This window comes from Carcharodon carcharias, chromosome 33 (genome assembly GCF_017639515.1).
Source record: "Carcharodon carcharias isolate sCarCar2 chromosome 33, sCarCar2.pri, whole genome shotgun sequence".
Lineage (NCBI taxonomy): Eukaryota > Metazoa > Chordata > Chondrichthyes > Lamniformes > Lamnidae > Carcharodon > Carcharodon carcharias.
Window position 1 is genome coordinate 1479366 of NC_054499.1, and position 17815 is coordinate 1497180.

Genomic DNA, 17815 nt, shown 5'->3' on the forward strand with positions numbered 1-17815 from the left:
TACTGTACCCCAGTGTTATACATTGACAGACCCATCCCCACCAATATTGTACCCCAGTGTTATACAGTGACAGACCAGTCCCCACCAGTACTGTACCCCAGTGTTATACAGTGACAGACCTCTCCCCACCAGTACTGTACCCCAGTGTTATACCGTGACAGACGTGTCCCCACCAGTACTGTACCCCAGTGTTATACAGTGATAGACCTGTCCCCACCAGTACTGAACCCCAGTGTTTTACAGTGACAGACCTGTCCCCACCAGTACAGTACCCCAGTGTTATACAGTGACAGACCTGTCCTCACCAGTACTGTACCCAACTGTTATACAGTGATATAACCGTCCGCACCAGTACAGTACCCCAGTGTTATACAGTGACAGACCCGTCCCCTCCAGTACTGTACCCCAGTTAGATAGAGTGACATACCTGTCCCCACCAGTACTGTACCCCAGTGTTATACAGTGACAGACCTGTCCCCAACAGTACTGTACCCCAGCGTTACACAGTGACAGACCCGTCCCCCCCAGTACTGTATCCCAGTGTTATACAGTGACAGTCCTGTCCCCAACAATACTGTACGGCAGTGTTATACAGTGACAGACCCCTCCCTAGCTGTACAGTACCCCATTGTTATACAGTGACAGACCCATCCCCACCAGTACTGTACCCCTGTGTTATACAGTGACAGACCTGTCCCAACCAGTATTGTACACCAGTGTTTTACAGTGACAGACCTGTCCCCACCAGTACTGTACCCCAGTGTTATACAGTGACAGACCTGTCCCCACCAGTACTGTACCCCAGTGTTATACAGTGACAGACCCATCCCCACCAGTACTGTACCCCAGTGTTATACAGTGACAGACCTGTCCCCACCAGTACTGTACCCCAGTGTTATACAGTGACAGACCATCCCCACCAGTACTGTACCCCAGTGTTATACAGTGACAGACCCGTCCCCACCAGTACTGTACCCCAGTGTTATACAGTGACAGACCCGTCCCCACCAGTACTGTACCCAGTGTTATACAGTGACAGACCTGTCCCCACCAGTACTGTACCCCAGTGTTATACAGTGACAGACCCGTCCCCACCAGTACTGTACCCCAGTGTTATACAGTGACAGACTTGTCCCCACCAGTACTGTACCCCATTGTTGTACAGTGACAGACCCGTCCCCACCAGTAGTGCACCCCAAGTGTTATACAGTGACAGACCCGTCCCCACCAATACTGTACCCCATTGTTTTACCATGACAGACCTGTCCCCAGCAGTACAGTACCCCAGTGATATACAGTGTCAGACCCATCCCCACCAGTACTGCACCCCAGTGTTATACAGTGTCTGACCCATCCCACCAGTACTGTACCCCAGTGTTATACAGTGACAGACCCGTCCCAACCAGTACTGTACCCCAGTGTTATACAGCGACAGACCTGTCCCTACCTGTACTGTACCCCAGTGTTATACAGTGACAGACCCCTCCCCACCAGTACTGTAGCCCAGTGTTTTACAGTGATATAACTGTCCCCACCAGTACTGTACCCCAGTGTTATACAGTGACAGATCCCTCCCCACCAATACTATACCCCAGTGTTTTACAGTGATATTCCTGTCCCCACCAGTACAGTACCCCAGTGTTATACAGTGACAGACCCCTCCCCACCAGTACTGTACCCCAGTGTTACACAGTAACAGACCTGTCTCCACCAGTACTGTACCCCAGTGTTTTACAGTGACAGTCCTGTCCCCACCAGTACTGTACCCCAGTGTTATACAGTGACAGACCCATCCCCACCAGTACTGTACCCCAGTGTTATACAGTGACAGACCCATCCCCACCAATAATGTACCCCAGTGTTATACAGTGACAGACCTGTCCCCACCAGTACTGTACCCCAGTGTTATACAGTGACAGACCTGTCCCCACCAGTACTGTACCCCAGTGTTATACAGTGACAGACCCATTGCCACCAGTACTGTACCCCAGTGTTATACAGTGACAGACCCTTCCCCACCAGTACTGTACCCCAGTGTTATACAGTGACAGACCCGTCCCCACCAGTACTGTACCCGAGTGTTATACAGTGACAGACCACTCCCCACCAGTACTGTACCCCAGTGTTATACAGTGACAGACCTGTCTCCACCAGTACTGTACCCCAGTGTTATACAGTGACAGTCCTCTCCCCACCAGTACTGTACCCCAGTGTTATACAGTGACAGACCTGTCCCCACCAGTACTGTACCCCAGTGTTATACAGTGACAGACCTGTCCCCACCAGTACTGTACCCCAGTGTTTTACAGTGACAGACCTGTCCCCACCAGTACTGTACCCAGTGTTATACACTGACAGACCCGTCCCCACCAGTACTGTACCCCAGTGTTATACAGTGACAGACCCCTCCCCACCAGTACTGTACCCCAGTGTTATACAGTGACAGATCTGTCCCCACCAGTACTGTACCCCAGTGTTATACAGTGACAGACTCTCCCCACCAGTGCTGTACCCCAGTGTTATACAGTGACAGACCAGTCCCCACCAGTACTGTACCCCAGTGTTATACAGTGACAGACCACTCCCCACCAGTACTGTACCCCAGTGTTATACAGTGACAGACCTGTCCCCACCAGTACTGTACCCCAGTGTTATACAGTGACAGCGACGTCCCCACCAGTACTGTACCCCAGTGTTATACAGTGACAGACCTGTCCCCACCAGTACTGTACCCCAGTGTTATACAGTCACAGACCCATCCCCACCAGTACTGTACCCCAGTGTTATACAGTGACAGACCTGTCTCCACCAGTACTGTAGCCCAGTGTTATACAGTGACAGACCCGTCCCCACCACTACTGTACCCCAGTGTTATACAGTGACAGACCTGTCCCCACCAGTACTGTACCCCAGTGTTATACAGTGACAGACCCCTCCCCACCAGTACTGTACCCCAGTGTTATACAGTGAGAGACCTGTCTCCACCAGTACTGTACCCCAGTGTTATACAGTGACAGACCTGTCCCCACCAGTACTGTACCCCAGTGTTATACAGTGACAGACCTGTCTCCACCAGTACTGTACCCCAGTGTTATACAGTGACAGACCTGTCTCCACCAGTACTGTACCCCAGTATTATACAGTGACAGACCTGTCCCCACCAGTACTGTACCCCAGTGTTGCACAGTGACAGACCTGTCCCCACCAGTAGTGTACCCGTGTTATACAGTGACAGACCCATCCCCACCAGTACTGTACTCCAGTGTTATACAGTGACAGACCCATCCCCACCAGTACTGTACCCCAGTGCTATACAGTGACAGACCTGTCCCCACCAGTACTGTGCCCCAGTGTTATACAATGACAGACCTGTCACACCAGTACTGTATCCCTAGGGTCATACAGTGACAGACCAATCCCCACCAGTACTGTACCCCAGTGTTTTACAGTGAAAGTCCAGTCCCCACCAGTACTGTACCCCAGTGTTATGAAGTGATATGACCAGTCCCCACCATACTGTCCCACAGTGTTATACAGTGACGACCCATCCCCACCAGTACTGTACCCCAGTGTTATACAGTGACAGACCATCCCCACCAGTACTGTACCCCAGTGTTATACAGTGACAGACCCAGTCCCCACAGTACTGTGCCACAGTGTTACACAGTGACAGACCCATCCCCACCAGTACTGTACCCCAGTGTTATACAGTGACAGACCAGTCCCCACCAGTACTGTACCCCAGTGTTATACAGTGACAGACCGATCCCCACCAGTACTGTACCCCAGTGTTATACAGTGACAGACCAGTCCCCACCAGTACTGTACCCCAGTGTTATACAGTGACAGACCTGTCCCCACCAGTACTGTACCCCAGTGTTATACAGTGACAGACCCATCCCCACCAGTACTGTACCCCAGTGTTATACAGTGACAGACCAGTCCCCACCAGTACTGTACCCAGTGTTATACAGTGACAGACCTCGTCTCGACCAGTACTGTACCCCAGTGTTATACAGTGACAGACCTGTCCCCACCAGTACTGTACCCCAGTGTTATACAGTGACAGACCTGTCCCCACCACTACTGTACCCAGTGTTATACAATGACAGACCTGTCCCCACCAGTACTGTACCCCAGTGTTATACAGTGACATACCCGACCCACCAGTACTGTACCCCAGTGTTATACAGTGACAGACCCCTCCCCACCAGTACTGTACCCCAGTGTTATACAGTGACAGACCCATCCCCACCAGTACTGTACCCCAGTGTTTTACAGTGACAGACCCGTCCCCACCAGTACAGTGTCCAAGGGTCATACAGTGACAGACCCGTCCCCACCAGTACTGTACCCCAGTGTTATACAGTGACAGACCTGTCCCCACCAGTACTGTACCCCAGTGTTATACAGTGACAGACCAGTCCCCACCAGTACTGTACCCCAGTGTTATACAGTGACAGACCCTTCCCCACCAGTACTGTACCCCAGTGTTATACAGTGACAGACCCGTCCCCACCAGTACTGTACCCCAGTGTTATACAGTGACAGACCTGTCCCACCAGTACTGTACCCCAGTGTTATACAGTGACAGACCCAGTCCCCACCAGTACTGTACCCCAGTGTTATACAGTGACAGACCTGTCCCCACCAGTACTGTACCCCAGTGTTATACAGTGACAGACCCTCCCCACCAGTACTGTACCCCAGTGTTATACAGTGACAGTCCTGTCCCCACCAGTACTGTACCGCAGCGTTATACAGTGACAGACCGTCCCAACCACTACTGTACCCCAGTGTTATACAGTGACAGACCTGTCCACACAAGTACTGTACCCCAGTGTTATACAGTGACAGACCTGTCCCCACCAGTACTGTACCCCAGTGTTATACAGTGATATACCCGTCCCACCAGTAATGTACCGCAGTGTTATACAGTGACAGACCTGTCCCCTCCAGTATTGTACACCAGTGTATATACAGTGATATACCTGTCCCCACCAGTACTGTAAACCCACTGTTATACAGTGACAGACCTGTCCCCAACAGTACTGTACCCCAGTGTTACACAGTAACAGAACGGTCCCCACCAGTACTGTATCCCAGTGATATACAGTGACAGTCCTGTCCCCAACAATACTGTACGGCACTGTTATACAGTGACAGACCCGTCCCTACCAGTACTGTACCCCAGTGTTATACAGTGACAGACATGTCTCCACCAGTACTGTACCCCAGTGTTATACAGTGACAGACCTGTCTCCACCAGTACTGTACCCGTGTGTTATACAGTGACAGACCTGTCCCCACCAGTACTGTACCCCAGTGTTGCACAGTGACAGACCTGTCCCCACCAGTAGTGTACCCGTGTTATACAGTGACAAACCCATCCCCACCAGTACTGTACTCGAGTGTTATACAGTGAGAGACCCATCCCCACCAGTACTGTACCCCAGTGCTATACAGTAACAGACCTGTCCCCACCAGTACTGTGCACCAGTGTTATACAATGACAGACCTGTTCACACCAGTACAGTATCCTAGGGTCATACAGTGACAGACCAATCCCCACCAGTACTGTACCCCAGTGTTTTACAGTGAAATTCCATTCCCCACCAGTACTGTACACCAGCGTTATGAAGTGATATGCCAGTCCCCACCATACTGTCCCACAGTGATATACAGTGACGGACCCATCCCCACCAGTACTCTACCCCAGTGTTATACAATGACAGACCCATCCCCACCAGTACTGTACCCCAGTGTTATAGAGTGACAGACCCATCCCCAACAGTACTGTACCACAGTGTTACAAAGTGACAGACCCATCCCCACCAGTACTGTACCCCAGTGTTATACAGTGACAGACCAGTCCCCATCAGTACTGTACCCCAGTGTTATAGTGACAGACGAATCCCCACCAGTACTGTACCCCAGTGTTACAAAGTGACAGACCCATCCACACCAATACTGTACCCCAGTGTTATACAGTGACAGACATGTCCCCACCAGTACCGTACACCAGTGTTATACAGTGACAGACCAGTCCCCACCAGTACTGTACCGCAGTGTTATAAAGTTACAGACCTGTCCCCACAGTACTGTACCTCAGTGTTATAAAGTGACAGACCTCTCTCGACCAGTACTGTACCCCAGTGTTATACAGTGACAGACCTGTCCCCACCACTACTTTACCCCAGTGTTATACAGTGACAGACCTGTCCCCACCACTACTGTACCCCAGTGTTATACAGTGACAGACCTGTCCCCACCAGTACTGTACCCCAGTGTTTTACAGAGATATACATGTCCCGACCAGTACAGTACCCCAGTGTCATACAGTGACAGACCCCTCCCCACCAGTACTGTACCCCAGTGTTATACAGTGACAGACCCGTCTCCACCAGTACTGTACCCCAGTGTTATACAGTGACAGACCCATCCCCACCAGTACTGTACCCCAGTGTTATACAGTGACAGACCTGACTCCTCCAGTACTGTGCCCAAGTGTTATACAGTGACAGACCCGTCCCCACCAGTACTGTACCCCAGTGTTATACAGTGACAGACCTGTCCCCACCAGTACTGTACCCCAGTGTTATACAGTGACAGACCTGTCCCCACCAGTACTATACCCCAGTGTGAAAGAGTGACAGACCTGTCTCCACCAGTACTGTACCGCAGTGTTATACAGTGACTGACCCGTCCCCACCAGTACTGTACCCCAGTGTTATACAGTGACAGACCTGTCCACACCAGTACTGTACCCCAGTGTTATACAGTGACAGACCTATCTGCACCAGTGCTGTACCCCAGTTTGATACAGTGATAGACCCATCCCCAACAGTACTGTACCCCAGTGTTATACAGTGACAGACCCGTCCACACCAGTACTGTACCCCAGTGTTATACAGTGACAGACCCCTCCCCACCAGTACTGTACCCCAGTGTTATACAGTGACAGACCTGTCTCCACCAGTACTGTACCCCAGTGTTATACAGTGACAGACCTGTCCCCACCAGTACTAAACCCCAGTGTTATACAGTGACAGACCTGTCCCCACCAGTACTGTACCCCAGTTTTATACAGTGACAGACCCATCACCACCAGTACTGTACCCCAGTGTTATACAGTGACAGACCCGTCCCCACCAGTACTGTACCCCAGTGATATACAGTGACAGACCCGTCCCCACCAGTACTGTACCCCATTGTTATACAGTGACAGTCCTGTCCCCACCAGCACTGTACCCCAGTGTTATACAGAGATATACCCGTCCCCACCAGTACTGTACCCCATTGTTATACAGTGACAGACCCGCCCCCACGAGTACTGTACCCCAGGGTTATACAGTGACAGACCTGTCCACACTAGTACTGTACCCCAGTATTATACAGTGACAGAACTGTCCCCACCAGTACTGTACCCCAGTGTTATACAGTGATATACCCGTCCCCACCAGTAATGTACCGCAGTGTTATACAGTGATATACCCGTCCCCTCCACTACAGTACCCCAGCGTTATACAATGACAGACGCAGCCCCACCAGTACTGTACCCCAGTGTTATACAGTGAGAGAAACATCCCCACCAGTACTGTACCCCAGTGTCATATAGTGACAGACTCATCCCCACCAGTACTGTACCCCAGTGTTATACAGTGACAGACCCGTCCCCACCAGTACTGTACCCCAGGGATATACAGTGACAGACCTGTCCCCACCAGTACTGTACCCCAGTGTTATACAGTGATATACCCGTCCCCACCAGTAATGTACCGCAGTGTTATACAGTGATATACCCGTCCCCACCAGTACAGTACACCAGCGTTATACAGTGACAGACCCATCCCCACCAGTACTGTACCGCAGTGTTTTACAGTGATATACCTGTCCCCACCAGTACTGTACCCCAGTGTTTTACAGTGATATACCCGTCCCCACCATACTGTACCCCAGGGTTATACAGTGACAGACCCGTCTCCACCAGTACTGTACCCCAGTGTTATACATTGACAGACCCATCCCCACCAATATTGTACCCCAGTGTTATACAGTGACAGACCAGTCCCCACCAGTACTGTACCCCAGTGTTATACAGTGACAGACCTCTCCCCACCAGTACTGTACCCCAGTGTTATACCGTGACAGACGTGTCCCCACCAGTACTGTACCCCAGTGTTATACAGTGATAGACCTGTCCCCACCAGTACTGAACCCCAGTGTTTTACAGTGACAGACCTGTCCCCACCAGTACAGTACCCCAGTGTAATACAGTGACAGACCTGTCCCCACCAGTACTGTACCCAACTGTTATACAGTGATAGAACCGTCCGCACCAGTACAGTACCCCAGTGTTATACAGTGACATACCTGTCCCCACCAGTACTGTACCCCAGTGTTATACAGTGACAGACCTGTCCCCAACAGTACTGTACCCCAGCGTTACACAGTGACAGACCCGTCCCCCCCAGTACTGTATCCCAGTGTTATACAGTGACAGTCCTGTCCCCAACAATACTGTACGGCAGTGTTATACAGTGACAGACCCCTCCCTACCTGTACAGTACCCCATTGTTATACAGTGACAGACCCATCCCCACCAGTACTGTACCCCTGTGTTATACAGTGACAGACCTGTCCCAACCAGTATTGTACACCAGTGTTTTACAGTGATAGACCTGTCCCCACCAATACTGTACCCCAATGTTATACAGTGACAGACCTGTCCCCACCGGAACTGTACCCAAGTTTTATACAGTGACAGACCCATCCACACCAGTATTGTACCCCAGTGTTATACAGTGACAGACCTGTCCCCACCAGTACTGTACCCCAGTATTATACAGTGACAGACCCGTCCCCACCAGTACTGTACCCCAGTGTTATTCAATGACAGACCCGTCCCCACCAGTACTGTACCCCAGTGTTATTCAGTGACAGACCCGTCCCCACCAGTACTGTACCCCAGTGTTATACAGTGGCAGACCTGTCCCCACCAGTACTGTACCCCAGAGTTATACAGTAACAGACCCGTCCCCACCAGTACTGTACCCCAGTGTTATACAGTGACAGATTTGTCCCCACAAGTACTGTACCCCATTGTTGTACAGTGACAGACCCGTCCCCACCAGTACTGCACCCCAAGTGTTATACAGTGACAGACCCATCCCCACCAGTACTGTACCCCAGTGTTATAAGGTGACAGACCCATCCCCACCAGATCTGTACCCCAGTGTTATACAGTGACAGACCTGTCCCCACCAGTACTGTACCCCAGTGTTATACAGTGACAGACCCGTCCCAACCAGTACTGTACCCCAGTGTTATACAGCGACAGACCTGTCCCTACCTGTACTGTACCCCAGTGTTATACAGTGACAGACCCCTCCCCACCAGTACTGTAGCCCAGTGTTTTACAGTGATATAACTGTCCCCACCAGTACTGTACCCCAGTGTTATACAGTGACAGATCCCTCCCCACCAATACTATACCCCAGTGTTTTACAGTGATATTCCTGTCCCCACCAGTACAGTACCCCAGTGTTATACAGTGACAGACCCCTCCCCACCAGTACTGTACCCCAGTGTTACACAGTAACAGACCTGTCTCCACCAGTACTGTACCCCAGTGTTTTACAGTGACAGTCCTGTCCCCACCAGTACTGTACCCCAGTGTTATACAGTGACAGACCCATCCCCACCAGTACTGTACCCCAGTGTTATAAGGTGACAGACCCATCCCCACCAGATCTGTACCCCAGTGTTATACAGTGACAGACCTGTCCCCACCAGTACTGTACCCCAGTGTTATACAGTGACAGACCTGTCCCCACCAGTACTGTACCCCAGTGTTATACAGTGATGGACCCATCTGCACCAGTACTGTACCCCAGTGTGATACAGTGACAGACCCATCCCCACCAGTACTGTACCCCAGTGTTATACAGTGACAGACCCGTCCACACCAGTACTGTACCCGAGTGTTATACAGTGACAGACCACTCCCCACCAGTACTGTACCCCAGTGTTATACAGTGACAGACCTGTCTCCACCAGTACTGTACCCCAGTGTTATACAGTGACAGTCCTCTCCCCACCAGTACTGTACCCCAGTGTTATACAGTGACAGACCCCTCCCCACCAGTACTGTACCCCAGTGCTTTACAGTGATATAGCTGTCCCCGCCAGTACAGTACCCCAGTGTTATACAATGACAGACCCCTCCCCACCAGTACTGTACCCCAGTGTTTTACAGTGATATACCTGTCCCCACCAGTACAGTACTCCAGTGTTATACAGTGACAGACCCCTCCCCACCAGTACTGTACCCCAGTGTTATACAGTGACAGACCTGTCACCACCAGTACTGTACCCCAGTGTTATACAGTGACAGATCCGTCCCCACCAGTACTGTACCCAGTGTTATACAGTGAGAGACCTGTCCCCACCAGTACTGTACCCCAGTGTTATACAGTCACAGACCCATCCCCACCAGTACTGTACCCCAGTGTTATACAGTGACAGACCTGTCTCCACCCGTACTGTGCCCAAGTGTTATACAGTGACAGACCCGTCCCCACCACTACTGTACCCCAGTGTTATACAGTGACAGACCTGTCCCCACCAGTACTGTACCCCAGTGTTATACAGTGACAGACCCCTCCCCACCAGTCCTGTACCCCAGTGTTATACAGTGAGAGACCTGTCTCCACCAGTACTGTACCCCAGTGTTATACAGTGACAGACCTGTCCCCACCAGTACTGTACCCCAGTGTTATACAGTGACAGACCTGTCTCCACCAGTACTGTACCCCAGTGTTATACAGTGACAGACCTGTCTCCACCAGTACTGTACCCCAGTATTATACAGTGACAGACCTGTCCCCACCAGTACTGTACCCCAGTGTTGCACAGTGACAGACCTGTCCCCACCAGTAGTGTACCCGTGTTATACAGTGACAAACCCATCCCCACCAGTACTGTACTCGAGTGTTATACAGTGAGAGACCCATCCCCACCAGTACTGTACCCCAGTGCTATACAGTAACAGACCTGTCCCCACCAGTACTGTGCACCAGTGTTATACAATGACAGACCTGTTCACACCAGTACAGTATCCTAGGGTCATACAGTGACAGACCAATCCCCACCAGTACTGTACCCCAGTGTTTTACAGTGAAATTCCATTCCCCACCAGTACTGTACACCAGCGTTATGAAGTGATATGCCAGTCCCCACCATACTGTACCACAGTGATATACAGTGACGGACCCATCCCCACCAGTACTCTACCCCAGTGTTATACAATGACAGACCCATCCCCACCAGTACTGTACCCCAGTGTTATAGAGTGACAGACCCATCCCCAACAGTACTGTACCACAGTGTTACAAAGTGACAGACCCATCCCCACCAGTACTGTACCCCAGTGTTATACAGTGACAGACCAGTCCCCATCAGTACTGTACCCCAGTGTTATAGTGACAGACGAATCCCCACCAGTACTGTACCCCAGTGTTACAAAGTGACAGACCCATCCACACCAATACTGTACCCTAGTGTTATACAGTGACAGACCTGTCCCCACCAGTACCGTACACCAGTGTTATACAGTGACAGACCAGTCCCCACCAGTACTGTACCGCAGTGTTATAAAGTTACAGACCTGTCCCCACAGTACTGTACCTCAGTGTTATAAAGTGACAGACCTCTCTCGACCAGTACTGTACCCCAGTGTTATACAGTGACAGACCTGTCCCCACCACTACTTTACCCCAGTGTTATACAGTGACAGACCTGTCCCCACCACTACTGTACCCCAGTGTTATACAATGACAGACCTGTCCCCATCAGTACTGTACCCCAGTGTTTTACAGAGATATACATGTCCCGACCAGTACAGTACCCCAGTGTCATACAGTGACAGACCCCTCCCCACCAGTACTGTACCCCAGTGTTATACAGTGACAGACCCGTCTCCACCAATACTGTACCCGAGTGTTATACAGTGACAGACCCGTCCCCACCAGTACTATACCCCAGTGTTATACAGTGACAGACCGGTCCCCACCAGTACTGTACCCCAGTGTTATACAGTGACAGACCCATCCCCACCAGTACTGTACCCCAGTGTTATACAGTGACAGACCTGACTCCTCCCGTACTGTGCCCAAGTGTTATACAGTGACAGACCCGTCCCCACCAGTACTGTACCCCAGTGTTATACAGTGACAGACCTGTCCCCACCAGTACTGTACCCCAGTGTTATACAGTGACAGACCTGTCCCCACCAGTACTATACCCCAGTGTGAAAGAGTGACAGACCTGTCTCCACCCGTACTGTACCCAAGTGTTATACAGTGACTGACCCGTCCCCACCAGTACTGTACCCCAGTGTTATACAGTGACAGACCTGTCCACACCAGTACTGTACCCCAGTGTTATACAGTGACAGACCTATCTGCACCAGTGCTGTACCCCAGTTTGATACAGTGATAGACCCATCCACAACAGTACTGTACCCCAGTGTTATACAGTGACAGACCCGTCCACACCAGTACTGTACCCCAGTGTTATACAGTGACAGACCCCTCCCCACCAGTACTGTACCCCAGTGTTATACAGTGACAGACCTGTCTCCACCAGTACTGTACCCCAGTGTTATACAGTGACAGACCTGTCCCCACCAGTACTGTACCCCGGTGTTATACAGTGACAGACCTGTCCCCACCAGTAATGTTCCCCAGTATTATACAGTGACAGACCTGTCTCCACCAGTACTGTACCCAAGTGTTATACAGTGACAGACCCGTTTCCACCAGTACTGTACCCCAGTATTATACAGTGACAGACCTGTCCCGACCAGTACTGTACCCCAGTGTTATACAGTGACAGACCCATCCCCACCAGTACTGTAACCCAGTGTTACAAAGTGACAGACCCATCCCCACCAGTACTGTACCCCAGTGTTATACAGTGACAGAACTGTCCCCACCAGTACCGTAACCCAGCGTCATACAGTGACAGACCAGTCCACACCAGTACTGTACCCCAGTGTTATACAGTGACAGACCTGTCCCCACCAGTACTGTACCCCAGTGTTATAAAGTGACAGACCTCTCTCCACCAGTACTGTACCCCAGTGTTATACAGTGACAGACCTGTCCCCACCAGTACTGTACCCCACTGTAATACAGTGACAGAACTGTCCCCACCACTACTGTACCCCAATGTTATACAGTGACAGACCTGTCCCCACCAGTACTGTACGCCAGTGTTTTACAGTGATATACCTGTCCCCACCAGTACAGTACCCCAGTGTTATACAGTGACAGACCTGACTCCACCCATACTGTGCCCAAGTGTTACACAGTGACAGACCCGTCCCCACCAGTACTGTACCCCAGTGTTATACAGTGACAGACCTGTCCCCACCAGTACTGTACCCCAGTGTTATACAGTGACAGACCCATCCCCACCAGTACTGTACCCCAGTGTTATACAGTGACAGACCTGTCTCCACACGTACTGTACCAATGTGTTATACAGTGACAGACCCGTCCCCACCAGTACTGTACCCCAGTGTTATACAGTGACAGACCTGTCCCCACCAGTACTGTACCCCAGTGTTATACAGTGACAGACCCATCTGCACAGTACTGTACCCCAGTGTGATACAGTGACAGACCCATCCCCACCAGTACTGTGCCCCAGTGTGATACAGTGAGAGACCCATCCCCACCATTACTGTACCCCAGTGTTATACAGTAACAGACCTGTCCCCACCAGTACTGTATCCCAGTGTTATACAGTGACAGACCTGTCCCCACCAGTACAGTATCCCAGGGTCATACAGTGACAGACCCATCCCCACCAGTACTGTACCCCAGTGTTATACAGTGATATACCTGCCCCTACCAGTACTGTACCCCAGTGTTATGCAGTGATATACCCGTCCCAACCATACTGTACGCCAGTGTTATACAGTGACAGACCCATCCCCACCAGTACTGTACCCCAGTGTTATACAGTGACAGACCTGTCCCCACCAGTACTGTACCCCAGTGTTACACAGTGACAGACCCATCCCCACCAGTACTGTACCCCAGTGTTACACAGTGACAGACCCATCCCCACCAGTACTGTACCCCAGTGTTATACAGTGACAGACCTGTCCCCACCAGTACTGTAACCCAGTGTTAAACAGTAACAGACCTGTCCCCTCCACTACTGTACACAGATATATACAGTGACATACCTGTCCCCACCAGTACTGTACCCCAGTGTTATACAGTGACAGACCCGTCCCCACCAGTACTGTACCCCAGTGTTACACAGTAACAGGCCAGTCCCCACCAGTACTGTACCCCAGTGTTATGCAGTGATATACCCGTCCCCACCATACTGTACCCCCGTGTTATACAGTGACAGACCCATCCCCACCAGTACTGTACCCCAGTGTTATACAGTGACAGACCCGTCCACACCAGTACAGTACCCCAGTGTTATACAGTGACAGACCCCTCCCCACCAGTACTGTACCCCAGTGTTTTCAGTGACAGACCTGTCTCCACCAGTACTGTAACCCAGTGTTATACAGTGACAGACCTGTCCCCATCAGTACTGTACCCCAGTGTTATACAGTGACAGACCTGTCCCCACCAGTACTGTACCCCAGTGTTATACAGTGACAGACCTGTCCCCACCAGTACTGTACCCCAGTGTTATACAGTGACAGACCTGTCCCCACCATTACAGTATCCCAGGGTCATACAGTGACAGACCCATCCCCACCATTACTGTACCCCAGTGTTTTACAGTGATATACCTGTCACCCACCAGTACTGTACCCCAGTGTTATGCAGTGATATCCCCGTCCCCACCATACTGTACCCCAGCTTTATACAGTGACAGACCCATCCCCACCAGTAATGTACGCCAGTGTTATCCAGTAACAGACCCATCCCCACCAATACTGTACCCCAGTGTTATACACTGACAGACCTGTACCCACCAGTACTGTACCCCAGTGTTATACAGTGACAGACCCATCCCCACCAGTACTCTACCCCAGTGTTATACAGTGACAGACCTGTCCCCACCAGTACCGTACCCCAGTGTTATACAGTGACAGACCAGTCCCCACCAGTACTGTACCCCAGTGTTATACAGTTACAGACCTGGTCCCACCAGTACTGTACCCCAGTGTTATAAAGTGACAGACCTCTCTCCACCAGTACTGTACCCCAGTGTTATACAGTGACAGACCTGTCCCCACCAGTACTGTACCCCAGTGTTATACAGTGACAGACCTGTCCCAACCAATACTGTACCCCAGTGTTATACAGTGACAGACCTGTCCCCACCAGTACTGTACCCCAGTGTTATACAGTGACAGACCTGTCCCCACCAGTACTGTACCCCACTGTTATACAGTGATATACCCGTCCCCACCAGTACAGTACCCCAGTGTTTTACAGTGACCGTCCTGTCCCCAACAATACTGTACGGCAGTGTTATACAGTGACAGACCGGTCCCTACCAGTACAGTACCCCAGTGTTATACAGTGACAGATTTGTCCCCACCAGAACTTTACCCCAGTGTTATACAGTGACAGACCTGTCCCCACCAGTACTGTACCCCAGTGCTATACAGTGACAGACCTGTCCCCACCAGTACTGTACCCCAGTTTTATACAGTGACAGACCCATCACCACCAGTACTGTACTCCAGTGTTATACAGTGACAGACCCATCTGCACCAGTACTGTACCCCAGTGTTATACAGTGACAGACCCGTCCACAACAGTACTGTACCCCAGTGTTATACAGTGACAGACCCCTCCCCACCAGTACTGTACCCCAGTGTTATACAGTGACAGACCTGTCCCCACCAGTACTGTACCCCAGTGTTATACAGTGACAGACCTGTCCCCACCAGTACTGTACCCCAGTGTTATACAGTGACAGACCTTTCCCCACCAGTACTGTACCCCAGTGTTATACAGTGACAGACCTGTCTCCACCAGTACTGTACCCAAGTGTTATAAAGTGACAGACCCGTCCCCACCAGTACGGTACCCCAGTATTGTACAGTAACAGAACTGTCCCCACCAGTACTGTACCCCATTGTTGTACAGTGACAGACCTGTCCACACCAGTAGGGTACCCGTGTTATACAGTGACAGACACATCCCCACCAGTACTGTACTCCAGTGTTATACAGTGAGAGACCCATCCCCACAGTACTGTACCCCAGTGTTATACAGTAACAGACCTGTCCCCACCAGTACTGTACCCCAGTGTTATACAGTGACAGACCCATCTGCACCAGTACTGTACCCCAGTGTGATACAGTGAAAGACCCATCCCCACCAGTACTGTATCCCAGTGTTATACAGTGACAGACCCGTCCACACCAGTACTGTACCCCAGTGTTATACAGTGACAGACCCCTCCCCACCAGTACTGTACCCCAGTGCTATACAGTGACAAACCTGTCTCCACCAGTACTGTAACCCAGTGTTATACAGTGACAGACCTGTCCTCACCAGTACTGTACCCTAGTGTTATACAGTGACAGACCTGTCCTCACCAGTACTGTACCCCAGTGTTATACAGTGACAGACCTGTCTCCACCAGTACTGTACCCCAGTGTTATACAGTGATAGACCTGTCTCCACCAGTACTGTACCCAAGTGTTATACAGTGAAAGACTCGTCCCCACCAGTACTGTACCCCAGTGTTATACAGTGACAGACTCGTCCCCACCAGTACTGTACCCCAGTGTTATACAGTGACAGACTCGTCCCCACCAGTACTGAACCCCAGTGTTATACAGTGACAGATTTGTCCCCACCAGTACTGTACCACATTGTTGTACAGTGACAGACCTGTCCCCACCAGTACTGTACCCCAGTGTTATACAGTGACAGACCCGTCCCCACCAGTGCTGCACCCCAGTGTTATACAGTGACAGACCCGTCCCCACCAGTACTGTGCCCCAGTGTTTTACCATGACAGACCTGTCCCCACCAGTACAGTACCCCACTGTTATACAGTGTCAGACCCATCCCCACCAATACTGCACCCCAGTGTTATACAGTGTCAGACCCATCCCCACCAGTACTGCACCCCAGTTTTATACAGTGTCAGACCCATTCCCACCAGTACTGTACCCCAGTGTTATACAGTGACAGACCCGTCCCCACCAGTACTGTACCCCAGTGTTATACAGTGACAGACCTGTCCCCACCTGTACTGTACCCCAGTGTTATACAGTGACAGACGCCTCCCCACCAGTACTGTACCCCAGTGTTTTACAGTGATATACCTGTCCCCACCAGTACTGTACCCTAGTGTTATACAGTGACAGATCCCTCCCCACCAGTACTGTACCCCAGTGTTTTACAGTGATATACCTGTCCCCAGCAGTACAGTACCCAGTGTTATACAGTGACTGACCCCTCCCCACCAGTACTGTACCCCAGTGTTATACAGTGACAGACCTGTCTCCACCAGTACTGTACCCCAGTGTTATACAGTGACAGACCCGTCCCCACCAGTACTGTACCCCAGTGTTATACAGTGACAGACCTGTCCCCACCAGTACTGTACCCCAGTGTTATACAGTGACAGACCCATCCCCACCAGTACTGTACCCCAGTGTTATACAGTGACAGATCTGTCTCCACCTGTACTGTCCCCAAGTGTTATACAGTGACAGACTCGTCCCCACCAGTACTGTACCCCAGTGTTATACAGTGACAGACCTGTCCCCACCAGTACTGTACCCCAGTGTTATACAGTGACA